Raw genomic sequence first — 7,468 nt, 5'->3', positions numbered from 1 at the left:
AATTCTGGGATATTTAAAGAGACTGCCTCCAGTTCATTTAAGCGAATCGGTTCTTTCAGTTCATTCAAAGATAAAAACGACTCCTAAAAACGCTCGGACGATTCAGTCTGATTAGCAAACAAATCGCTCAGTTTCGGGAAAAGATCCAACTCGAAAAAAACTATTATTGATTAATCTAGCGATACAATAAATGGATGGCAGCAGGGCATATGAGACGGTGTTTATGTTCACAAATTATTACTGGAGAAATTCTCTTTTTATACTTTCGCATTTAAACTACTGGGACCTAATATTATTTATATGCACAAATGTATAGAATGTACTTCATATTACCCAGAAAATGTGTCATTTAGTGTGCTCCAAGTTCATTTATGGGCTTTGAATGTACTGTGGAGTTGTGAATTGTGCATTGGGACAACCCTTTATTTGGTCCCGCGTCTAAAATACAAATTCTATTGGCCACAACGAAAGTTCGAACGCATGTTTTCGACATTCATTGGTGAATCGATCTGTCAATCAATTGAGCAGCTTTTCGTGTCGTAGACGCCAAAAGCACCAATTGTGTCCCAGTGGGCGGGGTTTGAGCATTAATCCAGGATGTGAATGTTTCGTTTAGTCCGTGTAACTGGCAAAGATGTTTACAATAAATATATCCTGCATTTTTATTCTTAATTGCAGTGACCATGAAGAAAACAACTAGACGAAAGCCGCAGACGTTTATCTCTCGCTTTGTTCGCACTTTGAATGAGCAGTGGGGATTGAATGGTCACTGATTGCTGTCCTCGGTTGGGATTGCAGCTTGGCCTGTCAGTGTACTGCTGTTACAGTCATGTTTATTTCATAAAGATGACAACGAGGGGCACATTATAAAATAAATGACTGTCAGAAACATCGCCTCCATTTGTAATATGGTGAGTATAGCGTGGATAGCGTGCTGGCTTGCTCTTACGTAATGATGATAGTTGAATGGCTTTCCTCACAATCAGGTGCATGACCTCATTATGAGCTGCTGTATGCATGGATCACCACTGTACTGAATCATCTATCATAAATAGACGTATTTATTTGCTCAAATAATAAACTGAGACTAGAAGTGTGAGAAATTGCTTAAACTGACTTTACTTAAAGGAAAACATGGACAGAATCAGTGATGCCCTTTTTATGTTGTGATAGCTCCGGTTAGTAATCTGTGTTGTTAATCTTGCATATTAAAAGCTAAAAATTGTCTCAGTGATAAAGTAGTTTAAGCGGCCTCTCTGTAAATTGTTTCACTTCCTGGGATGTAAATGAGTGTCTGTGTGCTTTGCATAGACATTTATTGTCTCTGTATTGTTCTATTGTCTTTTTGATAGTTTGAGCATATTTCAAAAATGTTACTTGTTGAAATATTATTTAATATGGAGCTGCTCTTAATAATATAGTTCCCCACATAATGAAAATGGTTGTAATGTACAGGTCGCTCCTTTCTGTGCAGTTTGAATTAAATGGCACTGGCTCTTTAAAACTTCAAAAAAGTTGAAACAACACCATAAAAGAAGCCATATGAGCTGCTGTATGCATGGATCACCACTGTACTGAATCATCTATCATAAATAGACGTATTTATTTGCTCAAATAATAAACTGAGACTAGAAGTGTGAGAAATTGCTTAAACTGACTTTACTTAAAGGAAAACATGGACAGAATCAGTGATGCCCTTTTTATGTTGTGATAGCTCCGGTTAGTAATCTGTGTTGTTAATCTTGCATATTAAAAGCTAAAAATTGTCTCAGTGATAAAGTAGTTTAAGCGGCCTCTCTGTAAATTGTTTCACTTCCTGGGATGTAAATGAGTGTCTGTGTGCTTTGCATAGACATTTGTTGTCTCTGTATTGTTCTATTGTCTTTTTGATAGTTTGAGCATATTTAAAAAATGTTACTTGTTGAAATATTATTTAATATGGAGCTGCTCTTAATAATATAGTTCCCCACATAATGAAAATTGTTGTAATGTACAGGTCGCTCCTTTCTGTGCAGTTTGAATTAAATGGCACTGGCTCTTTAAAACTTCAAAAAAGTTGAAACAACACCATAAAAGAAGCCAATATCATCTTCTGAAGTCATATGATAGCATTGTGAGCTGAAATGGGATTGAGCTGAACACATTATTTTTGCTTTTATGAACTAGATGTGTTATTGTTAGTATTAATTATATACTATTACAGTATTTATTCATATTTAGAATTAGCCTCTGTTTTTATATTTTCAGTTTTAATTTTATTTTCAGTATTAGTCATTTTGTTAGTAATTTGTCTAGTGCTTTTGTCATTTTTATGTCACGACTGCACAAAGCATAGAGCAGATTGATTGAAAAATGTCTTAAATTTTGGGAGTTCATCCCCCCCCCAAAAAAACTATCACATGACTTATGGAGACTTGTAATATCACCATCACTGTAATTATACTACGTTAAGCAAGAAAGTTCCTACAATTTTGGACTTAAACTCTCTGTATTGCTTTTCTTTTGCCATTTTAAAAGTTTTAAGATGGCTAATGGGAGCAGAGCCCATAGTGTTATGTAATGCTGTAGTTTCACAGAGTTGTTTCTGTGGGATATCTGACATTGCCTGAATATTTTAGTGCCAGAAACTAACATGAAGCCTCTAACCACTGTCAGTTGTTCATCCTTAGATAACTTCAGGTATTGTGTCAATTTGAACTAGATGTGGTTAGGAACAGGAAGAGTGAATTATTGCCAGCATGAGGGCACACAACGTCTGACTGCTGTTTAGTGCTAGTTATGTAACCAATGACCGGACAGGGTTCATTTGTTCATCTCATCGGTGTGTGTTTGGGGCCACATCTTAGTGGCTCATTGACCACATATACAAGGCAAGCTAATGAAATGTTCTCCTTTATGTCTTCCATGTTCAGTCCTGCTTAAATGGCCTCGATTAATGTGTGTTTGGTGCACACAACTGCAGACCTGTCTTTCAGTTTGAAATCATGGCTCAATTAACTTTGCTTTAATTTGAGAACATAAGTCTATTACCTGTGCTTGTGTCTGGCAACATATTGCCTTATATGTTATTGTGTGTTTGTGTATGTGCTCATTGATGTGCTGTGGAAGGTTTCTAATCAGAAACAAAGATGGCCTAGCTGACAGTTGTATGTAGACAACAAGAAAATGTTCCCTATTTATAAAGTCAAATGTTGGCAGAAGTATCTTTACATTGTTTAGCCAACATAATGCCTGTTAATTTAAAGCCTTTGAGCTCAGAGGATTCAATAGCTCTCATGAACAAATGCAGCCTATTACTTAATTATTTATGACCTAAAATATTCAAGCTCTTTAGTCTGTCTTTCACAATGCCGTATTTATATTTCAATAGGTAATGAAGATCTATTAGTGCTGGAATTGAAGGTCTTTGTGGATTCATATTTCCTACAGATAAAAGGGTTGCTGTCTCGTTTGGGTTAATAACACAAAACTAGACAATGCACAGATACAGAGAGCGGCTATTTCCCATCTTTCAACTGTCTTGACTTCACTGGTGTATGACTTTGATCTCTGGATCTGATTGTGGTGCTTAGTCATTACCTGATCTGCTCATTCAGAGTCATCCAGTGATACCCGGGTTCTAAAGATATGTCGGGTTATAAAAGGGCGGCCATATACAATACCGTTCAAAACTTTGGGGTCAGTAAGGTTTTTTTATGTTTTTGAAAGAAATATTTTATGCTGAGCACAGCTGCATGTATTTGATCAAAAATACAGTAGAAACAATTTTGACAAAATATCTGTTTTCTATTTTAATATATTTTAAATGTCATTTATTCCTGTGTTGGCTAATTTCCAGCAGCCATTACTAAGTTAAGTTAAGGTAGGCCTAAGTGTTTCTTATTATTATCATTAATGTTGAAAACAGTTTCTCTTGATATTTTTGTGGAAACTGAGATGCTTTTTTTTATTGATTGATAGAAAGTTCAAAAGAACAGCATTTGTTTTTATTAAATTATATATATATATATTATTATTATTATTTTTTATATATATATATATATATAGAGAGAGAGAGAGAGAGAGAGAGAGAGAAATCTTTTGTAACAATATAAATGTCTTTACTGTCACTGTTGATCAATTTAATACATCCTTGCTAAATAAAAGTATTAATTTCTTTAAAAAATTGAGGGGCAATATTTGTCCCCTGCGATTGCCAAATCCCATTTTTGAGGGAATTACATTTTTATGATTATTATATTATTATGAATTATTTTATGTGTATATGTAAAACTACAGTATTTCAATTAAATTTGTTACCTGAAATACATTCTACATTCATTGAAACTGATCCGCAAAATGGCTTGGGCTTCTAATGTCTGATGCCAAAACATGCTAAAATATGACCACCATATTTACATATGAATAAATATATAAGACATGCCTTTAAATCACTTTCTCATTTTTTCACATTCAGTGACATTTCTGACCCTGTTCTAGGTCAAATTTCAAAAGATAGAGTGAATACATGTAATACATAAATGTGGCTGATATCTTATGAACACTGGTTTCAGTGTTACTAGAAGAGAAACCATCTAGAGTCTCATTGTACTGAGGCTAAAGTGAAACTCTGATCTTGTCCCGCTGATTCAGTTACATTCTGTCATAGATTCTTATCCAGCATCACTTCCTGCTTAGTTGTTCTATCCATTATTAAGGCTTTGTGTATCGTCTCTGTTACAACTTCAATTTCATCTCATTCAGTTGCTGATAAATTGAACCATTACAACACTTGATCCTTGAGTATCAGTTTGAATGGTTTCAAAAATCATATGCCTAACTGCCAGTGGATTTTTGCAGTTATTGTGAATGTTATCAGGAGTTGAACATAGTTATTGTTTGTACATATAAAAAATAAAAAAAAAGATTTTTTATGTTTCTAAATGACTAAAACCAGAACACCTCTTTGTATTCAGTGTTAACATGAGTATTTATTGATAGTATTCCACACTTGGCATTGACGTGTAAATTAAGAAAGCTTACCAGGCATAATTATGTCTTACCGACTGATAATGGTAGTGCTATAAAAAGCAAAAAAGCATAGGTCATTGTGTCACTTGCAGCATCATATACGAGATGAGTCACTCTCCAGTTGAAGGTAAATCGTGATTTTGTTCCTCATATTTCCATTTTGGTGGCTTAATGTCACTTCATGGGGTTTTAGAGAAAACTTTAGACATAAATGCCTTTAATTATAGCTGTGAGTCTTCTCACTTTGTCTCAAAATGTGATGTATGAGAATGAATATTCAATGTAAAATTAAAGTGTAATTGCCAAGTCTTTTATTTTTCCTCTCTCTTTCTGTCATTTCAGGGCACCAATGCCTCTGCTCTGGAGAAAGACATTGGTCCAGAGCAGTTCCCCATTAATGAACACTACTTTGGATTGGTCAATGTAAGTATCACTCAGCACCAGACTAACCCTTAAACAGACACATGGCTTCACACATGAGCCAGAGTGGTGAAGTCCTGTTTTCGGAGCAAAAAAATATTATACACATGGTAATGGTTTGCGTATTTGTTCAGTGAAACATTGAGTAGCTCAGTTTTCTCATGTTATCATGCCTAACAACATTATTCATTGTAAATTTGAGGGACACCACAGCATCAAAACAAAACAACCAGCTGAAATGTTTCACTGAGCTGAAAAGCTGGCTACCCATTTTATTTGTTATTTTCAACAGAAGTGAGTGGTTTATTTGTACTCTTCAGTGAAATGTATAAGCATTTGATTTTCACTGCAGAACATGTCAGCTTGACAAAGCAGAATTTCTTCCTGCTGCCATTAGTGCAGCTGGTATAATTAATGAACATGTTACTGTTCAGTCTTAAAGCTGAATCTTTCTGGTCAAGCTGCCTCTTTGTTTTGGCAGAACAGTTAATTCAGTAATTCAGTGAATAGTCAGGAGATCCACAGAAATCAGGTCACAGTTGTTATTTTTCTTACTGTCACTTATTTAGTTTAGAAAGGTTCACATAAATTAGGTCACAGTTATTATCATTTATTTTTCTTTATTTAGATTCATAGGAGAATTGTCAGCCTGAACTAATGAGAATTGCATTAATTTTAATTAAGAATTTACTGCCATCATAAAGCGACGATAAAACAAAGCAATTAACTTAATGAGAGAATCGATTAGTGTAACATCAAAATGATGTGTCTGAGTATATATTAGAATGACAAAATCAATTAATAAATCAAATCCGTTTTTATTTTTTTCCCCTAAAATTAATTTTATTTATTTTTTTCAAATTCTATTTTAATATTTTTAGGATTCTGTGTTTTATGATTTAATACAAATTTATCATCAGAGCTGTGGTAATCAAGTGAATTCATGCAACACACATCTTGTTTTGCCAAATTCCACGAAATTCCACACTAATGTGTTTTTGTGATTCTGTCTGTGTATTCCGCATCCTGGAAATCATAGGCCCCTAATTCCTGTGGTGTCATAAGCGTCATCACAACATAATTTTTCTGAAGCACCATAATTATTAATCACTATGCCTTTACGGCTCAGGTAATTGGCTTAAAATCTATATTAGCAACTGACTGCCCATAAACAAATTGGCAGATTTCATATTACGTACTTTCATTGTGCAACCTCCATGAATGGTAATGGATTGCTCGGAAATTTGTGGAACAACATGTTTTCAATGTTGACTGAACAAGTGACGCATTCACAAACGTAAGACAGACTGTATTTCTTTCCAATTTGTCCTTCAGATAAAGTTAAATACAGTGTCTCTGGCTAAGCCATCGGTTTACTACTAATTTGTCAAGCCAGAATCTCACTAAACTGCTAAAATCAGATTTTCAGATTCATTTGGTTGTTGTAAATGCAGTGGGTATAGAAAAGTATAACCCCTCTCCTTTTTAAATAATCACATTTTGTTGCTTTGCAGCCTGAAATTAAGACAGATACAGTTTTTGTTTTATCCAGCTGTATTTAATGGCCTATTCCTGGTTCTTTCATCCAGTTTGGAGCGACGTCCTGATCCAGGGAGGGTCTGTGTTGTACCAAATACCTTCCACTTCTCAATAATAGACTTCACTGTGCTTCAAGGCATTGATAAAGCCTTTGAAACTTTTTTGTATCCATCTCCTGACTTGTGCCTGTCCACAGCTTTATCCCAGAGATCTTTAGATGGTGCCTTGCCAACCAAAGTTGATTGTTTGCTTCAGTTGCACTACCAAGGACTGAAATGCTCCAGGAAAGCTCTTTTCATGCCGAGCTAATCAAAATACAGATGATAACAGTTGAAAGTCAAATGGCTTTGTGTGCATTGAGAAGGTGATTGTCTACACCTGATTGAGTTTACAAGTCATTTTTAGGAGGGGGGTGATCCTTTTTCCAACGTTGTGATTCTGTTTTTTTATTTTATTTTTTTCCTGACATGTAGGTGTTATATCTTTCACTTGGATGTTA

The 7,468-nt window shown here is 34.8% G+C and overlaps 1 protein-coding gene across 2 annotated transcripts in view; it reads left to right on the top strand.

Moving 5' to 3' along the window:
• Positions 1-583: 583 nt before the first annotated feature.
• LOC107718389 (ubiquitin carboxyl-terminal hydrolase 46-like) overlaps positions 584-7,468 on the top strand; it is a 13,765-nt gene continuing 6,880 nt past the window's right edge. For both annotated transcript variants that reach the window (XR_001637406.1, XM_016525442.1), the window contains exons 1-2: positions 584-911; positions 5,353-5,433. The gene's annotated coding sequence lies outside the window, so the exon portion shown is untranslated. The remainder of the gene's footprint in view (positions 912-5,352; positions 5,434-7,468) is intronic.

Source organism: Sinocyclocheilus rhinocerous, unplaced genomic scaffold (assembly GCF_001515625.1).
Source record: "Sinocyclocheilus rhinocerous isolate Xijiao unplaced genomic scaffold, SAMN03320098_v1.1 scaffold453, whole genome shotgun sequence".
Classification (NCBI taxonomy): domain Eukaryota; kingdom Metazoa; phylum Chordata; class Actinopteri; order Cypriniformes; family Cyprinidae; genus Sinocyclocheilus; species Sinocyclocheilus rhinocerous.
The sequence above is the reverse complement of the archived record's forward strand: the minus strand, read 5'-3'. Positions and strand labels throughout refer to the sequence as shown.